We start from the raw sequence: 18711 nt of genomic DNA on the forward strand, positions 1-18711 counted from the left end.
ATAGGAACGTTGACAAAACAGTCAGATTGTTCAGTCCAACTTATTACCCCCTTAACATTCCCAAAGCTTGCAAAGAAGCAAATACGTGTCGTAGACACGTGCGGATGCGGTGTCCGTACGATGTCACTCAAATGCATCATTTCAAATATCATTCGGAAGGTAAAGTCTTGGGATTCAAGAAATGCCAACCATTCCTTAGTTTCTATTTTCTTTTTCGCTCGCTACTTTACTGTGCATATGACAATAAACACTTGGAATTGAGTTAAATTAACTCAACTCATCACAGCAACATTAAAATCGTTCTAAAACAAGATACCGGAAAAATATAAAGCCTCACCTAAGTTCTCACGTTCAATAATGATACGCAATCATGGTCTTCTTACAACCGTGAGTGTAGTAAATCCAGGAGAGTAAAATATTTACAAATACAGGCTATTGAAACATGTTTCTTTATGGCGTACTTTAGCAAGCTTGCTATTCAGTCATCTTTTTCGGCCAATTGCAGGGTTTGTTTTGGCCCTCTAGCCTATCCGAGGCTCCGAATAACTTCAGCCAATAGCGATCGATTTAACGGATGATTGACACATCTTTTTCTGCCAATTGTAGGGTTTGTTTCGGCCCTCTAGCCTATCCGAGGCTCCGAATAACTTCAGCCAATAGCGATCGATTCAAATGATGATTGACACATTGGTTAGCCAATGAAACGCCGGTATATAAATCCCAGCATACACCGCGGACTACTCCACGTTCGGGGGAAAATCGAGTCGGCGGCTGTTGTGTAAGTTAGAGACCTTGCGATTTAATATTGATCCATATATAAGGCGCACTGTATTATAAGGCGCATGGTCAGCTTTTGAAAAAAAATAAGACTTTTAGGTGCGCCTTATAGTGCGGAAAATATGGTAGTTAAAATATGGATTGTTGAAAGGTTATCTGTTTAAAGATGGGTTGTCGTTTTCTGCCACTGGACGGCATTAGCCTGTCATGATGGACATAGGCGCAGCTTAATACAAGTTGGTTGATTATGAACTGAAATAATTCAAATGTGGATCATGGGAAGGTTGTGAAATCGCCCCGCTTGGAATCCTCCATCTGAATTTTGAAGTACCGTATTTTCCGCACTATAAGGCGCACCTAAAAGTCTTAATTTTTTAACAAAGCCTGCGATTGGCTGAAAAAGATGAAAGAATAGCAAGTTTGGTTGTCTACGGCATAGAGGAAACATGTTTTACCATTATGTATTTGTAAATATTTTACTCTCCTGGATTTACTACACTCATGGATATAAGAGGACAATGGTTGCACATTATTATTGAACGCAACGACTTCGGTGAGCTACTCCGGCTATATATTTTCCCAGTATCTTGTTTCAGAGTTATCTAGATGTTTCTGTAATGGGTCTTTTTTTTAAATTAAACTCAATTCCAAGTGTTTATTGTCATATGCACAGTAAAGTTGCGAGCGAAAAAGAAAACACAAACTAAGGAATGGTTGGCATTTCTTGAATCTCAAGACTTGAACCTTCCGAATAATATTTGGAACGATGCATTTGAGTGACATCGTACGGACACCGCATCCGCACGTATCTACGACACGTATTTGCTTCTTTGCAAGCTTTCGGAATGTTAAGGGGGTAATAACTGAACTTTCTGACTGTTTTGTCGACGTTCCCATTGTAGCGCCTCATAATCCGGTGCGCCTTATGTATGGAAGATATAGGACCAAAAACTATTTTTTGGGGGTGCGCCCTATAACCCGGTGCGCCCTATAGTGCGGAAAATACGGTAAATATAAAATTGGAAAAAAAGTTGTGTGGTGCTACATTTGATTGGTTAAACATGGTAGAGCCTGCCGGGGATCTGCATCCAAATAAATGCGCCTTAGCGGAGACAGACAGACGCGTACTGACACGGAGGGGATTTTTTTTTAACGAGTTCAATGTAGCCTAATGTAGCAGACTGAAAATACTGTTTCTTTCTACACACATTTACTCAAGTAAAAGTATAAGGTTTAAAAATACTTCATAGAGTACAACATTTCCCAAAATGTACTCAAATCAATTCAAATGATAGTGGCGACGCCCACAATTTAAATTTTCGCGGCGAATCCCACGCTGCTGTCCTCTGTCACGCCCGTGTGATAGGGCGCAGCTCACATTTTGAATGAGAGCGGAGACTTTTCTGTCTGATACCTTGCTACAACCTCCGGTATTGGGTATCGTTCCCGTCTATCTCGTCCTGTTTGATATCGGACTCCAGTCTCCTGTATCTGATATCGATCCTGTCTGTGCCTTCATGTCCGGTATCGATCCCGTCTGTCCGGTACCTGCTCGTGTATCTGGTATCGATCCTGTTGGTTCCGTCCTGTCCGGTATCGACCCTGTCTGTCCGGTACCTGCTCGTGTATCTGGTATCGATCCTGTTGGTTCCGTCCTGTCCGGTATCGACCCTGTCTGTCCGGTATCTGCTCGTGTATCTGGTATCGATCACATCGGCCTCCGGCTTCCTGTTGTTCCACGCCGGACTTCTGCCTTACTTCTTTCGCCCAGCGATCGCCGTGTTATCCCATAAAATAAAGCTTGTGTGAGAACCGTTACGCATCTGGGTCCTCCTCCTGTTCTGGTTCTGACAGTTTTAGGTTTTTTTTTCTGGAGTTCGCAACCACAGACTTGTTATTTGGCTCTGGAAGGGTTTGGATAATCTCTGTGCAGGACAATGAGAGCTTGTAGCTTGGCACTACCAATCCCGTTTCTGTGCATCATAGCCCAGACACCTCCTCCATTCAGTTTATCAGTCTGTCCATTTTCATCATTATCTTCATTTTCTGTTTTAATATACAGTCACTGTAGCAGTTTATAGAAGATGACAGATGACCGACTGGACTTTTTTTGTTTTTTTTTGTTTTTACCGGCTTTGATTGAATAGCAGCGTCTTGTTTCCAGTAGAACAAATGAGTTTCAGTAGCCACCACCATCGGGTTCGCCCTGAAATGAGCTTCTTTTATTAGCTGTCTCTCCGGGGAGTAAATACAACTTTGGCGAGCGAGAAACTGCGCGTGGAAGAATTGTAGCCATCTCTCGGATGGAGGGATGCTTTTTCGAGGTTGAGCGAAGGAAGGAAGAAAATAAGAGGCGGTGTTGATAAAAATATTCTTAGTAGATGGTATCGATGCATTGTTGCTGTCATGTGAAAGAAGAAAGGTTCCTTTAAAGACTTTTCAGGTCTTTACTTGGTAGCTAGCTAGCGACATGCATTATTTCTACCCACTATTTAGGATGAAGAACTTTAATAAAATTATATCTTGGGGTACTGTTGGCACACTATCAAAAAGAGCCATTTCTAAATGGTTATGTGTTATCAGTCCGTTCCTTAAAGTGACAGTGTGTAAGAATTCACTAATGGAGGTTGTATTCGCTTTGAACGGAACTTAAGCGTGTGTATTCGAAAAATAGACACTACGGAAGCCAAAAGGATATCCTTTATCTGCACCGCTTATCCTCAGTAGGGTCACGGGGGTGCAGGAGCCCATTCCAGATATCTTCAGGCAGTGGGCAGGGGACCCCCTGAACTGGTTGCCGGCCAGTTGCAGGGCACACAGGGACAGACATCACACTAGCTCATTCTCACCTAGGGACAATTCTGGACTGGAAATGTGGAAGGAAACCAGTGTGCCCGGAGGAAACCCACACAGGCACGGGGAAAACATGCAAACTCCACACAGGGAGGCTCAATAGCTGGAATTGAACCCTGAACCTCTGCACCCCAGCCGCCTTGCCGCCTCGCCCAAAGGATATGCCCCAGCAAAAATCTGAAACCCACTTTCATATTTTCTTGCATAAGCAAGGACAAATTTCAGCTAGCAACAGAACAAGAAAGCTAATGCTAATCACAGCGAACAAAACCAAAAGGCAGAGCGAGCTGGATGCACCCGTACCGGCTGAAAAGAGTGAATGGATGGAGTTGGTCGGAGCTGGTGTAAGCGGATATCTTAAGCGGCTAGCCGGAGAAGCCAATAACAAAGCAAGCTTAATTCACACCGAGCATCTAAAAATAAAATATAGCAGTCATGATCCATAGCTTGCAGCCAAGTGGCTAAAACACGTGTTATTTCGCTGTTTTTGTGATTTATTGTTTTTATTGTCTGCTTCTACCTTCGGTGTTTTTCGTCCAGTTTGACAACTAAACTTTGGATTACTCTCTATCCTATCGTTATGGGTTTTAACGCACAAAAATGCGTTTACTCGAGGAATAGACTCCTTGCCCTGAAGAATTCTCGTCCCGGCAGTATGAAGGGCCCCTATCGTGGCTGCAGAGCCGGAGCTAAGATGAAGGCTAAGCGGCTAGCGGCGATGTAAGCCTTCGGTATCGTCCGTAATCATTGTAAATGTGAACTCTCTACCAAATAAGACCGACAAACTGGCTATGCTGGTGAAAAACATCAAAGCGTACAGGGAGTGCAGTTTGCTGTGTTTTACGGAAACGTGGCTCACGTCTAGCATCCCTGACGCTAACGTGGAGCTACCCGGCTTCAGCGCTGTTGGGGCAGACAGAGACACAAAAGCCTGCGGGAAGCAGAGAGGAGACGAACTCGCTATCTACGTGAACACGAGGTGGTGTAACCCTGGGCACAAAGATTTCCATGCTGCAGGGTTGTCGAACTTTTGGCCTAGCGTGTGATGTCATCCACTCCGCTGTTGCTAAACTACAACACAGCACCCCGAGGCCATCCTGTTAATCTGTTAATAATCAACACAAGGATACTGCTGGAAGTGTGAATTTCCCTACGGCGATGAATAAAGTATCTATCTATCTATCTATCTATCTATCTATCTATCTATCTATCTATCTATCTATCTATCTATCTATCTATCTATCTATCTATCTATCTATCTATCTATCTATCTATCTACGGTTTTATCTATCTATCTATCTATCTATCTATCTATCTATCTATCTATCTATCTATCTATCTATCTATCTATCTATCTATCTATCTATCTATCTATCTATCTATCTATCTATCTACGGTTTTATCTATCTATCTATCTATCTATCTATCTATCTATCTATCTATCTATCTATCTATCTATCTATCTATCTATCTATCTATCTATCTATCTATCTATCTATCTATCTATCTATCTATCTATCTATCTATCTATCTATCTATCTATCTATCCATCTATGTATCTAGCTATCTAGCTCTATGGTTTTATCTCTCTATCCATCTATTTCTATGGTTTTATCTCTCTCTCTCTCTCTCTCTCTCTCTCTCTCTCTCTCTCTCTCTCTCTCTCTCTCTCTCTCTCTCTCTCTCTCTATCTATCTATCTATTTATCTATCTATCAATCTATCTATCTATCTACATGCAGGTGTATGTGAAGAGTAAGTTGTGGAACTCTAAAAGTACCACTGGGACAAGTTACCTTCACATAATGATCATCCGGGCTTCCGTAGAAGTAAGATGGCCGCCAAACATGTCAGCTTCTTCAAGTCGTGTGATATAATACCACATCTCTAAACTTACAACCTCGATGTGTTTTCTATTTGTGCTTCATTTAAACGAATGCAGCGTGTTTACACCACTAGGGGTCGCTATATAATACACAATGGGGCTTTATATAACCAAATATCTACTTTGAGATTCAGGTTAAGATATTTTAATCATTACTGTTTCACAGAAGAGACCGAAAATATGTCTCAGATGCACATTTATTTATAGAACGTGCCCGGCTTCCATAAGAATCGACTAAAGAAAAGAAAAATGGAGGAGAAGCAATAAATAAAGCCCAGGGAATTAAAAAGAAGAGTGCGACAGAAAGAGGGATGAAGGTATCAGCAAAGCACTTTAAACAGCTCTCAGCTATTTCCCATTTTCACTAATAATAAATGGGGGCTTCATTATTTACTTGCAACCTTCTTACCTACTTATCAAAATTCTGTTTTTTTTCAATTACTAATCCCGAAACGAGAAGAGAGACCATTTGATGATATTCCGAGTTAAAAAAATATATAGTACGCTGGCTTTGCCAAGGGAGATGATTATCTATTTACAGATGCCACCCACGAAATCCCGAGACCCTTGAGTGTGGGGGCTGGACACGCTGGATCAGCCAGCCAAAAAGAAAAATACGTCAGTATTATTTTATTTTGAAGGGTCGATTTGATCTTTTCTTTTTTTGTTGATGTTTGCGTTTTGAAAATGAAGTTTTTAGCATCACCTGGCGCTAAAAATCCGGGCCGTCGTGCGAAAAACGAAACAAAAACCCATTATCAACAAAAACAAAAATAGTTTTTTTATAGCATGAAAAAAATAAAATAAATATGAAATAATTATTTTTTTATTCAATCTGAAAAACAACAAAAGACATTGGCCCAAAAACTTTTATCAGCATGAAAACAAAATGTAATTAATTCTAAAAATATGACACAATTTCGCATGGAAACAACACAAACATTTAATTCCTTTGGTAATGAAAAAATAAATAAATGTTTAGATTTTTACAGATTTTTTTCATGTGAAAAAAACAAAACAAAAGTAAATGAATGAAAAAACGTATTTTCTCAGCGTGAATAAAAATTGAGAATTAGATATTGTCAAGAACCAAAACAGGATCAGGACCCAATCGCGTGACGTTCTCAAGCAAAGCCTTTTATTTTACGGGAAATGGGGAGTCATGGACGTTAGGCAGCCGGTCTGCCGTGGAAAGAGAGGAAGCCAGAGATCGACGAGATGGATTCCAATTGCCCGAGTTGATATTGGACGGATGGGGTCAATACAGGACAGGACGGGACAGACAGGATATATAACGAATCGGGATATTGAAAATAAACAGGAGAAACTAGACGGGAACAAAAACTGGAGAAAATAATAAACGGGACAAAAATAGACGGAAACAAAATTGGAAACCGAAATTAAACAGGAACAATACCGGGCAAGAAAATACCAAAATTTTATCAGCAGAAGTATGGTTTCACTGCACTTCTGCTTATAAAATCCAATGTCCCAAACACATCCTGCTATCTTCAATGATTAATTTTCTCGTTAAGTTTCCTGAAGATAGCAAAACAGCATCCGGCCATCTGCGCTTTAGTTTAAATGAGCTGAGTTGTTCTCAAACAGATAAATCCTGATGAAATTGTCTGAGAGAAGCTGGTTTCCTTTCAAGTCATATACTGTTTCGCATGCTGTGTAAATGTTACAATTGTTCATTGTGTTTAAACTCAATATCCATCTGTCTTGAATGATTGATTTTCTAGTCATATACTGCTCCGCACTCTCACGACTGGAACTGCATAAAAAGGCGGAACAAACGGTGACTAACACACATTCGGCCGGTGTCCTTCTTGCAAGAAGCAAAATAAGTTTCACTCCGATCCCAACTCAGACTTCTGTCTTTTTATTTCCCATGTGGAAGGACTGAACCAAAGTAATAGAGGTTTAGATCCCACAGGATTGTTGTCCAAGAGCACTTGAGATTGAGGGCACAAACTAAAGTCATTTTCAGGATTTTCTGGCAAACACCAGAATTCATTATTCTTTGAACCACAGCAGGTTGTCTTGGCCCCGAGGCAGCAAAGCATCCCAAGACCATCACACTGCCCAAAAAGGCAAATGCCACCCAATTATAATTCTATGTCTCAATAGGGTGGTGCTCTAGTGGTGCAAAACCATTCTAGTATATCTTAGTTTTTATTATTTAAATACTTTTTGCAGCCCTGTGTCTGGCTGTGTCTGTCCCCTGCTCACTACCTGAAGATAGCTGGGATGTGCTCCAGCACCCCTGGGGCCCTACTGAGGGTAAGCGGTGCAGATAATGGATGGATGGATGAATAAATACTTTTTGCATGGGTCGGAGTAGTTTGCTCAGTCAGCCCACACTGAAACCATCCTACCTCCTGTATTGCTCAGCAGCCTTCTCCTCCCCCAACCTCCTCTACTGTACGCCCCTCTACCATCCTCCCTCCTTCTCTCGCTCTACCTCGTTTAGAGCGGAGGTTCTGCAGAACGGCGGTGCACGGCGTGCGGTAAGCCGCGATCCTCCTCAACCCCAACGGGAAAAGGAACCACGACATCGTCCAAAACCGGAACAGAAACCGGAGCGGACTGGGAGGAAGACAGACTACTAACGCTGTGAGTACTTGATACTTCATCTTCAGTGGTGCTGTTTTCCAAGTACCTTGCATTGTACTTGGGATTAAGTTTCTTCTTGTCAAGAAGTATTTTTTTTTTCTAGTTTTATTTGAAAACAGTTCTTGCATGGGTCAGACTATTGACACCAATAAATACTGTGTAACTTTACTCAGGTACAGTAAAATGAAAATTTCACGTTCGTAGTCATGGAAGTAGTGTATCAGTTCGATTTTGACATCCGTAGATGGGAATGGCACTGAGTGAAGAATTTTCTTTTCTTTTATCATTTGTTTAAGTATTTAAGACGTTTCTATGGATCAGAAAATCTAAAATAACTCTGTAGTGAAAAACTATCGAATAATATAGATTCCACTTTTATAGTATAGTAGTATATCAGTGAGATTTTGACGTCTGTAGCCATCAATGGCACAGAATGAAGTATTCCTTAGATTTGATTATTTTCTTTTTTTTTCAACACTTCTGGCTTGACAACAGATTCAATACTGATAAAAATGAACTTAGTTACAGTAAATCTTGAAGAGAAGTAGTGTATTAGTGGGATTGGGACGTCCGTAGCTGTCAATGGCACTGAATGACATTTTCCTTCGACTTTTTTTTCCCTTTTTTTTCAATTCTTGCATGGACCAGAAATTCCAAAATGATTCTATAATGAATATTATATAATCAGTCTGAGTAAAATGAAATTTTGACGTTAATAGGAGTGATTGGACTAATGGATTAGTGAGATTTTGACATCCATAGCCATCAATGGCACTGAATGAAGTCTGTTTTCTATTTGTAATTGTTTATTTATTTTTTATTTTTTGGGACAATTATTGCATGGGTCAAACAATCAAAACTGATTCAATAATGGATAACTGTCAGTTATACTTAAATGAAAATTTGACGTTTATAGTTGTGAATGGCAGGAATGCATGAGTGGGAATTTGACGTTTGTATCAGTTAATGGCACTGAACGTGATGCATGTATATATTTTCTTAATGATTTTTCCATTTTTTTCAACATTTTCCCGTGGGTTAGAGAAATCAAAAATATACTGAATAATTTATCTCAGTTAAAGTTACTATCACCGTTGCCATGGCGCCCAAATGGCCCCGCCCGTGTGGCGCCAGCTGCGGCTTATTGACAGATTGGCTTTCTGTCTATTTGAACTCAGTGCTCTCATTTTGCTTTTGTCAGTCCGTCAACAAACCTGACAAGACTTGGGTTTTGACTCGGTCCCATTCCTGTTGGTATTGTCCTGCCCAGTATTGTTCCCGTTTATTTTATCCTGTTTAATTTCAGTTTCCAGTTTTGTTTCTGTCAAGTTTTGTCCTGTTTATTATTTTCTCTAGTTTTCGTTCCCGTCTAGTTTTTCCTCTTTATTTTTGTTATCCTGGGTCATTATCTATCCTGTCTGTCCTGTCCTGTCCTGTCCTGTCTGGTATTGAGTTCTTCTGTCCGATATCAACTCGGGCAAATTTCCACGCCAGACCGCTGCCTAACGTGCATGACTTCCCATTTCCCGTAAAATAAAAGGCTTGTGTGAGAACTTCACGCGTTTGTGTCCTGATCCGGTTCTGGTTCTTGACAGTTACAAAATTAAAATGTAAAATTTGACGTTTACAACTGTCAACGGCAGTAAAGTATTAATGGGATTTTGACGCCCGTAGTCGTCAATGGCTCTGAGGTGTATTTTTTTATTATTTTCGCATGAGTCAGACAATTAAAACTACCGGTAATTCAATATAAATAACTCAATTGACCGTAAAATTAAAGTTTGACGTTTATTGTCTTGAAAGGGAGCCGGATATTTAAAAGAGCCATTTTTGAAATTATTTTCGGGTTTTATCAACGAAGTGGCAGGTAGAAATCCATATTTTTGTTGTTGCCTTAAGCAATGGTTCTCAACTGGTCTGACTTCAGCACCCCCTATGACATGTTGCGACCCAAACCAAGAAAAAAAATGTTCACAATCGAAAGGATTAAGCAATTTGGAGAGATCGCAGAATATATTCACATTTTCTCCAAAAAACGAGCAAAAGTAAACAGCAAAACTAAAAACTCTTGAAATACCATTGATACTCACATATAAGCCTACATGGCATATAAGTTGTAAGGGAAATTATGGTTTGAATGTGCCTTTTATACGCCTGTGTTTTTATATACTCTTATACTTTTATATCTTTATTTTTATAAGATACTCAATAAGTGTGTAGTTACATTTTCAAGTAGTTTTCAGCGCCTTCAGGGTCAGAAGAATGGGTTCTCAGGCCAAAAACGTGCCTCTTATAAACTTGAAGGCCACTGGCAAGCTTCTTAGGAGACTCCTATCTATTATCAAACAATGAACTACGATGGTGTCCAGAACTTTTTTGATTCGATCGTTGTTGTGAGTGTTTTCCTCTTTTTCCTACTCTTACCACTTTTTTGGGACCCGTTACTAGGGGCAGAAAAAGGGAATAAAACCAACAAAATCGCAATAAAATGAGATGCAGTCCCTCTTAAACCCAGCAATTGACTGAACGGGCAGAATAGATCAAGTAGGGCATTATTGCTAAATACTGTTAAGGGGTGTAATTGACACTCTGTTTTTTTCTTCTTCTTAGCATTATTTTATATCTTTGAAATGAAATGAAATGATCTTGAAATGATTTGCATTTATATGACTTCCCAAAGCGCTTTACAATGTGCTCCACATTTCCCAATAGCGGCCTTGTATTGCAGCCATGTAAGACGCTAACCTGCTTATTGGGGGTGTTAGGGGTTCAGTGTCTTACCCAAGGACACTTCGACGAGCCGGGATTCGAACTGGGATCCCTTGATCCCAAGACGAGCGCTCTACCTCCTGAGCTACTGGGTTATGAGGAGGATTACTTGTAATCTATTTGGTTCAGTCGGTTTTTCGTGAATGCCAGGACATTTAGAACCTTTTTTTTTATAGAATTACAATTGATTGATTTAACTCACTCAGTGCCCTAGACATGTTTTTACGTGATATACATTTTCTTTCTGCCAATACTCAAATATTTGTTTTAATACCAGAATGGAAATATTTGCCTACTTTAAAGTAAAATGTAGTTAAAAATACAAGTAAAATATTTAAAATGAGAAATGCATACTTGAAACGATGAGAAATCTTACTGTTTTTTTCTTTATGTCCCAAATGTATTTCTATTCTTGAAGGTTTATTAAATTTGTGTAGCTCTTTGATTCATCCTATCAAAACTTTTGCTTTATTTTTATAAGATACTCAATAAGTGTGTAGTTACATTTTCAAGCTGTTTTTTTTAGGGGCGAGCGCCTTCAGGGTCAGAAGAATTGGTTCTCGGGCCAAAAATGTGCCTCTTTATCATAAAGGTACAACTTAAAAGGTCACTGGCAAGCTTCTCAGGCGACTCCTATCTGTTATCAAACAATGAACTACTATGGTGTCCAAACCTCCTGTGATTCGATCGTTGTTTTCTCACCCTTATCACTAAGATTTTTGGGAGCCGTTCCTATGGACGGAAAAAGGGAATAAAACCAACAAAATCGCAATAAAATGAGATGCCGTCCCTCTCAAACCCAGCAATTGACTGAACGGGCACAGGAGATCAAGCAGGGCATTATCGCCATCTTCTGTTAAGGGGTGTAATTAACACTCCGTTTTTTTCTTCTTCTTAGCATTATTTTGCGAGGTAAAGGGACAGATCCATTACCAAACCTTTGAGAAACAGTGGCTATAAGGACTAATTGGCATTTTTTGTTTTGGTTTTCGTGAGAGAATACAATAGATGGAATCGTTTTATGACTTGGACAGAAGTTCAGCTCGCGATTCATCAACATGCACCTGACGCAAGCGCTTATGAAATATTTCATTCTCCAGAGAAAAAACAAATTGAGGCGTTTAGGCGGACGGCGCCGATCCAAAAATCCAGCGCTCCAAAATGTCATCTAAATGCAGATGTTTTTTGGATATTAATCCGGGGGCCACCAGAGACAATACAGCCCCTTGAAATCGGAGCGCTCCAGTTCTACAAATGTATGTTTGCCCAAAATAAGGGGTGGGGGGTTTCTCTTGGGTTGGGGGTTTCCCCCCAAGGAATGGTCGAAATGATGTTTTCCTGGCACGTGTGCTTTTGTCGGTACATCAAAAGAGAATTTCTCAGCGCCGCGAGTGACATTTTTTTTTTCCGGGGCAACGTGCAAGAAAAGTTGTTTTTTTCCAGGGTCAAGGAAAAGTCTGCTTCGGTTTTGCCTCCGATCGCTAACACATGAAAAAAGATTGAAACTGTGATAAAGGAGACGTTTTTTTGCTAATTATTTGGAGCTAATTTTGGATGATTTTATTCTAAACTTATAAATAAGAAAGAAAGAATCAATGTATTTAGCTTTATTTATCTGAGCTAGATAGAAATAGGTCGATAAATAAGAAAGAAATACATCGTATTAAATTGTCTTCTGATCCTAAATGAGAAAAAATGGATTTATCAATTTTTATTTACTTTTTGTTTTATCATAAATAAATAAATCCATCCATATATACTGGTACATAAATAAAGTTCATACAGTACACACATACAGTACATACAGCACACACATACCTACATACATATATACATACATACATACAGTACATCCATCGATCCATACAGTACATACATACATACATACAGTACATACAGTACATATATACATATAGTAGATACATACAGTACATACAGTACGTACATACATACATTCACACATTCATACATACAGTACATACATTCATACATACAGTACATACAGTACATATATACATACAGTACATTCATGCAGTCATACATTCATACATGCATTTATACATTCATACATACAGTACATACATTCTTACATACAGTACATACCTACATTCATACAGTACATAAATACATGCATACATACAGTACATACAGTACATATATACATAAAGTAGATACACACAGTACATACAGTACATATATACATACAGTACATTCATGCAGTCATACATTCATACATGCATTTATACATTCATACATACAGTACATACATTCTTACATACAGTACATACCTACATTCATACAGTACATAAATACATGCATACATACAGTACATACAGTACATATATACATAAAGTAGATACACACAGTACATACAGTACATACATTCATACATACAGTACATACATTACATACAGTACATACAGTACATACAGTACATATATATATACATACACTACATACATACATACATACATACATACAGTACATACATACATACATACAGTACATACATTCATACATACAGTACATACATTACATATATACATACAGTACATACATGCAGTCATACATTCATACATGCATTTATACATTCATACATACAGTACATACATTCATACATACAGTACATACATTCTTACATACAGTACATACCTACATACATACAGTACATACATACATTCATACAGGACATACATACATTCATACATACAGTTCATATTTAAATACAGTACATACATACATTCCTACATACAGTACATACATTCTTATATACATGCATACACAGAGTCATACATACATAAAGAAATGAATGCATAGGAAAAAAAAATATATATATATATATTTTTCAACCCTTGAACTGGTTGCCAGCCGTTCTGCGATTGGCTGGCAACCAGTTCAGGGTGTCCCCTGCCCACTGCCCGATGATTGCTGGGATGGGCTCCAGCACCCCTGCGACCCTACTGAGGATAAGCGGTGAAGCTAATGAGATGAGATATTTTTACATTTACAGTATCTACTAGTTTATTCAACAAAAAAATCATAAATATATAGACACATAAGAAAAACAAGTTTTTAATTTTATTTTATGTATTTATTTATTTATCATTAATAAATATACAAGAAAGAACATTATTTTATTAATTTAATTGTTCCATTATTCATTTATCATAAATAAACAATTATTTAGATAAAATATAAAAACAAAATGAATTTAAATATTTCATTTATTTTTATGTGTTTATGTACCAAAATCAATTAATATATGAATAAACTAGAAAAAGCAGACATTCATTTGTTTGTTGATTTTTTTTTTAATCTACTTGTTTATTTATCTTAAATAGACAATTATATACATACATAAATAAGGACACCTTTTTATGGGATCTCAATTTGGCCCCAAAAAAGTGAATTTTGCCATTATATTTTTAGTGTGACAATATATTCTCATTATACTTTTGCCAGTTTTGTTTGGCAGGCTGTAATCAAAAATAATTAAAGATTGATTCTGAACGTCTCAAACCGATCCATTCTACATTTGATGATATTTTGTTGCCATTATGTGGACATTTTTGGCAAAACAAAAATAATAGCGTGAAAATACTTTTACCTTCCTGTATTGTATTGAGAGGTCCATGTTTGTTGGCTATAGAAAGTATCTTTTTATTCCTTTTAGTGCTTTTGTGGGTCCAGAGCGTTTCGTTGACATTATGGCTTTTAGAAAAACTCGACATGAAAAACCATTTTGAACTTAGCGGTTATTCGTCCGTGTACAACTTTTTGACGCACAGGCAGACACAGGCAGAAAGGGTGCTGCGCGACTGTTTAGCCAGATTGCTAAACAACGCGCAATGAACATTTTCAAACAGTATCGAAACCGCAAAAAGTAAACTGCGATACAGCCAGGGATCACTAACACCAATGTTCCCTGTAATTTTCCACGGGTCTGAATGTTCACTCAAAGTCGGTGAGCAACGCTTGAAACAACGGTGAGCAACAGCAATCCCTAGTGTGGCAACTAAGTCATTATCAAACATGCCCAAAACTTGACTTGAATGAATTGACTAATGTATTATTGCATAGGTTATACGGCCTACAAACGTCATTTGTTTTTACAACAATTCTTTCATAAGATTCCTTTTTTTTCCTGGTATCTTTTGTCGCAAAATACTAACATTTTTGGGGGCTTATTTAGTCAGTTGCACGATACACAACTGTATTTAATCACATTTTTTAGTGGAAGTAGAATGTTGGCAACAAGATTGACTCGATATAATTGGAAATTATTTAAATGCAACACAAACTTTTTCTTCTTTTTTCCGTGTTTTTTTCTACTTTTTTTTAAATTGTGTTTATTTTTTCCGAGCTGTTACTTTTTTCTTTTTGTTCTCTATTTAATTTTTTTCCTTTGTTTCTTTCTTTTCATTTTTTTTTCTGGCTTTTTTCTGAAATTTTCCTTCTTTTTTTCTCTTCTATTGTTTCTTTTTTTTCCTCAGCTTTTCACTACTTTTTCATTTTGGTATTTTTTTTCTTTTTTGTTCTATTCCCCCTTCCTTTAAGTCATTTTGTGCACAATTTTACATAATATTTGGTCGTGTAGGGATTAGAGAAGAAAAAACAACCTGAAGATCCGTTTGGGACCCGAAAGAGCCGGTTCTTTTTAGTGAGCCGAGCCGAAGAAGCCAATTCTCGAAAAACTCCACTGACTTTACTCAACTTCGTTCTACTTCGACAATGACTTCCAAATACAGCATTTAGAACACAATGTCGTGTATTTTTACCTTCATGCACTGTAACTTTGACTTAATTCGCTTCTTAATCAGCAATTTCGAGCCCTGATTTTTGTGAGCTGGCTAGATTTTCTTGTGCACAGAAAAGCTCTGGGTAGTGCGTGATTGCGCATACACGCAGCTTAGAGGGAACATTGAAATGAAATGAAATGAAATGATCTGCATTTATATAGCGCTTTTCAAGTCAATGACTTCCCAAAAGCGCTTTACAATGTGCTCCACATTTCCCAATCGCGGCCTTGCAGCCATGTAAGGCGCCAACCTGCTTATTGTGGGTATTAGGGGTTCAGTGTCTCACCCAAGGACACTTCGACATGTAACACGGACGAGCCGGGATTCGAACTGGGATCCCTTGATCCCAAGACGAGCGCTCTACCTCCTGAGCTACTGCCGCCACATTGACTAACACTAACCCTTGTATCATTTTTGGATTTTTTCCAACACCTGTAACTTATTGTTTTCAACATCCTAACTCGACTTTTAGCAAAAATGACCAAATTGACCAACTCCTTCCCATACTTTCCCACCTACCCGCCGCCCGTTTAGAGGGCAGATTTACTCACAATCCCCGACACAAAAAAAGAAGTCATTTGCCGGAGCCAAGGGAAATTCATGGAGTCTCTTCAGACCCCAGCCGACTCTTAACCCCTCCCAAACTCTCGGCGTGTATCGACAAAGAGGCCTAAATGATGCGGGTGTCCGGTGGCAGGCTTTTTTTTCTCCTCTCAGCTTTATTTATTTGGGCAGACGGCAGCCGAGACACACCGTTATAAATCCGGTTCTGCTGCAGAAACACCCCCCTGCTGCCCCCACGTGGCCCCACGCGCCCCCACCCAAATCCGTTTAAAGTTATCTCCCTTTTTATTGACTGTTCCAAAGCTCCCTATAGGGCGACAAAAAGTACTTTGGGGTCGCCACTTGTACATATACGCTCACTTACGCTAGCTTAAATATTTATGTTCGTACTTGGCGAACAGTTCTTCCCGAAAAAGAAGGTGTGTGAAAAACGGCAGCTTAGGGAAATCAATCTGAAAGTAGTAGACGGGAAAAACAACTTTTTTTCCTTTTTTTTTTTTTGCATTTCGAAACTGCTGCCAAGTTGTAACTTGCCGACATATAAAGTTTGGACCATCTGTCAATTCGAAAGGTTTAAAGGTATAATATTATGGAAATGTTCCCGTTTTAATTACGTGGATGGGGATACTGTCTGCTAGCTTACTGCGCTCATATACTTATTTCGGTTTTTAAGTGAAATACATGAAGAAGAGTTTGCCTTTTTTTATTTCTTATTCATTTTGAGACTCATTTTTATTTATCCGGCACTTAAAGCCTAAAAAATGTGTTTGAATACACATGTGGTGTTCCTCAGGGTTCAATGTCAGGACCCCAACAGTTTCGATTTATTTCCATGTTCCTTATTCCTAAAGGTAACCTGTATTTCAATTTGTAATTTGCCGACACATAATATGGAATGTTTAAAGGTGTGATATTCTGGAAATGTTCCCGTTTTAATTACATGGATGGGGATACTATCTGCTAGCTTACTGCGCTCACATACTTATTTCCATTTTTAAGTGAAATACACAAAGAAGAGTTTGCCTTTTTTATTTCTTATTCATTTTGAGAATCATTTTTATTTATACGGCACTTAAAGCCTACAAAATGCTTTAAAACACATGTGGTGTTCCACAGGGTTCAATGTCGGGACCCCCACAGTTTAGATTTTTTCCATGTTCCTCATTCTTAAAGGTAACCTGTATTTCAATTTGTAATTTGCCGACACATAATATGGAATGTTTAAAGGTGTGATATTATGAACATGTTCCCTTTTTAATTACGTGGATGGGGGTACTATCTGCTAGCTTACTGCGCTCACATACTTATTTTGGTTTTTAGGTGAAATACATGAAGAAAAGTTTTTTTTCATTTCTTATTCATTTTGAGACTCATTTTTATTCATACGGCACTTAAAGCCTACAAAATGCTTTAAAACACATGTGGTGTTCCACAGGGTTCAATGTCGGGACCCCCACAGTTTTGATTTTTTTACATGTTCTTTATTCTTAAAGGTAACCTGTATTTCAAGTTGCAATTTGCTGACACATACGATGGAATGTTTGAAAGGTGTAATATAATGGAAATGTTCTCATTTCAACTGCATGCATAGGGATACTACCTGCTAGCTTACCGCGCTCACATACGTATTTCCATTTTTAAGTGAAATACACGAAGAAGAGTTTGCCTTATTTGTTTATTTCGTATTTGTTTTGAGGTCCATTTTTATTTATACGGCACTTAAAGCCTAGAAAAATGTGTTTGAATACATATGTGGTGTTCCACTGGGTTCAATGTCGGGACCCCCACGAGTTTTGATTTTTTCCATGTTCCTCATTCTTAATGGTAACCTGTATTTCAAGTTGCAACACATAATATGGAATGTTTAAAGGTGTAATATTATGGAAGTTTTCTGTTTTTAATTACATGCATAGGGATCTGCTAGCTTACTGCTCTCGTGTTCTTATTTCGAATTTTAAGTGAAATATAAATGAAGTAGAGTTTTTTGTCCATTTTTTGTTTATTTGAACAGCTCTTGAATTGTATTGAAATATACATGTAGTGTTCCACAGGGTTCATAGTCGAGACCCCCGTAGTTTTAATTATTTTTCGGTTTTGTATGTCCCTTATTCTTATGGGTAATCTGCATCGCCAACACATAAAATCGAAGTTTTTAAAAGTTTAATATTATGGAAATGTTTTAATTGCCTGCATTGGGATACTATCGGCTAGCTTACTGCCCTTGTCTTTTTAATTTCAACTTTTAAGTGAAATATATGAAGGAGAGTTTATTTTTTTTGTTTATTTGTATTCATTTTGAGGTTCGGTTTTATTCAATAAGCCCTTGAAGACTAAACCTTTTTTTGAAAAACGCATGTGGTGTTCCACAGGGTTCAATTTTGGGGCCCCCTGCAGTCTTTTGTCATTTTTTTAAGCTGCATTTAATTTTGCCGACTCATAAATTTGG

The 18711-nt window shown here is 38.2% G+C and overlaps 1 protein-coding gene across 1 annotated transcript in view; it reads left to right on the top strand.

Moving 5' to 3' along the window:
* Positions 1–7991: 7991 nt before the first annotated feature.
* The window catches only part of rbfox3a (RNA binding fox-1 homolog 3a), a 537286-nt gene continuing 526566 nt past the window's right edge, over positions 7992–18711 (top strand). Inside the window, exon 1 of the mRNA XM_088322988.1 lies at positions 7992–8133. The gene's annotated coding sequence lies outside the window, so the exon portion shown is untranslated. The remainder of the gene's footprint in view (positions 8134–18711) is intronic.

The sequence above is a fragment of the Urocampus carinirostris genome, chromosome 19, assembly GCF_059441175.1.
Source record: "Urocampus carinirostris isolate Australia breed hairy pipefish chromosome 19, RoL_Ucar_1.0, whole genome shotgun sequence".
In the NCBI taxonomy this organism is placed as follows: domain Eukaryota; kingdom Metazoa; phylum Chordata; class Actinopteri; order Syngnathiformes; family Syngnathidae; genus Urocampus; species Urocampus carinirostris.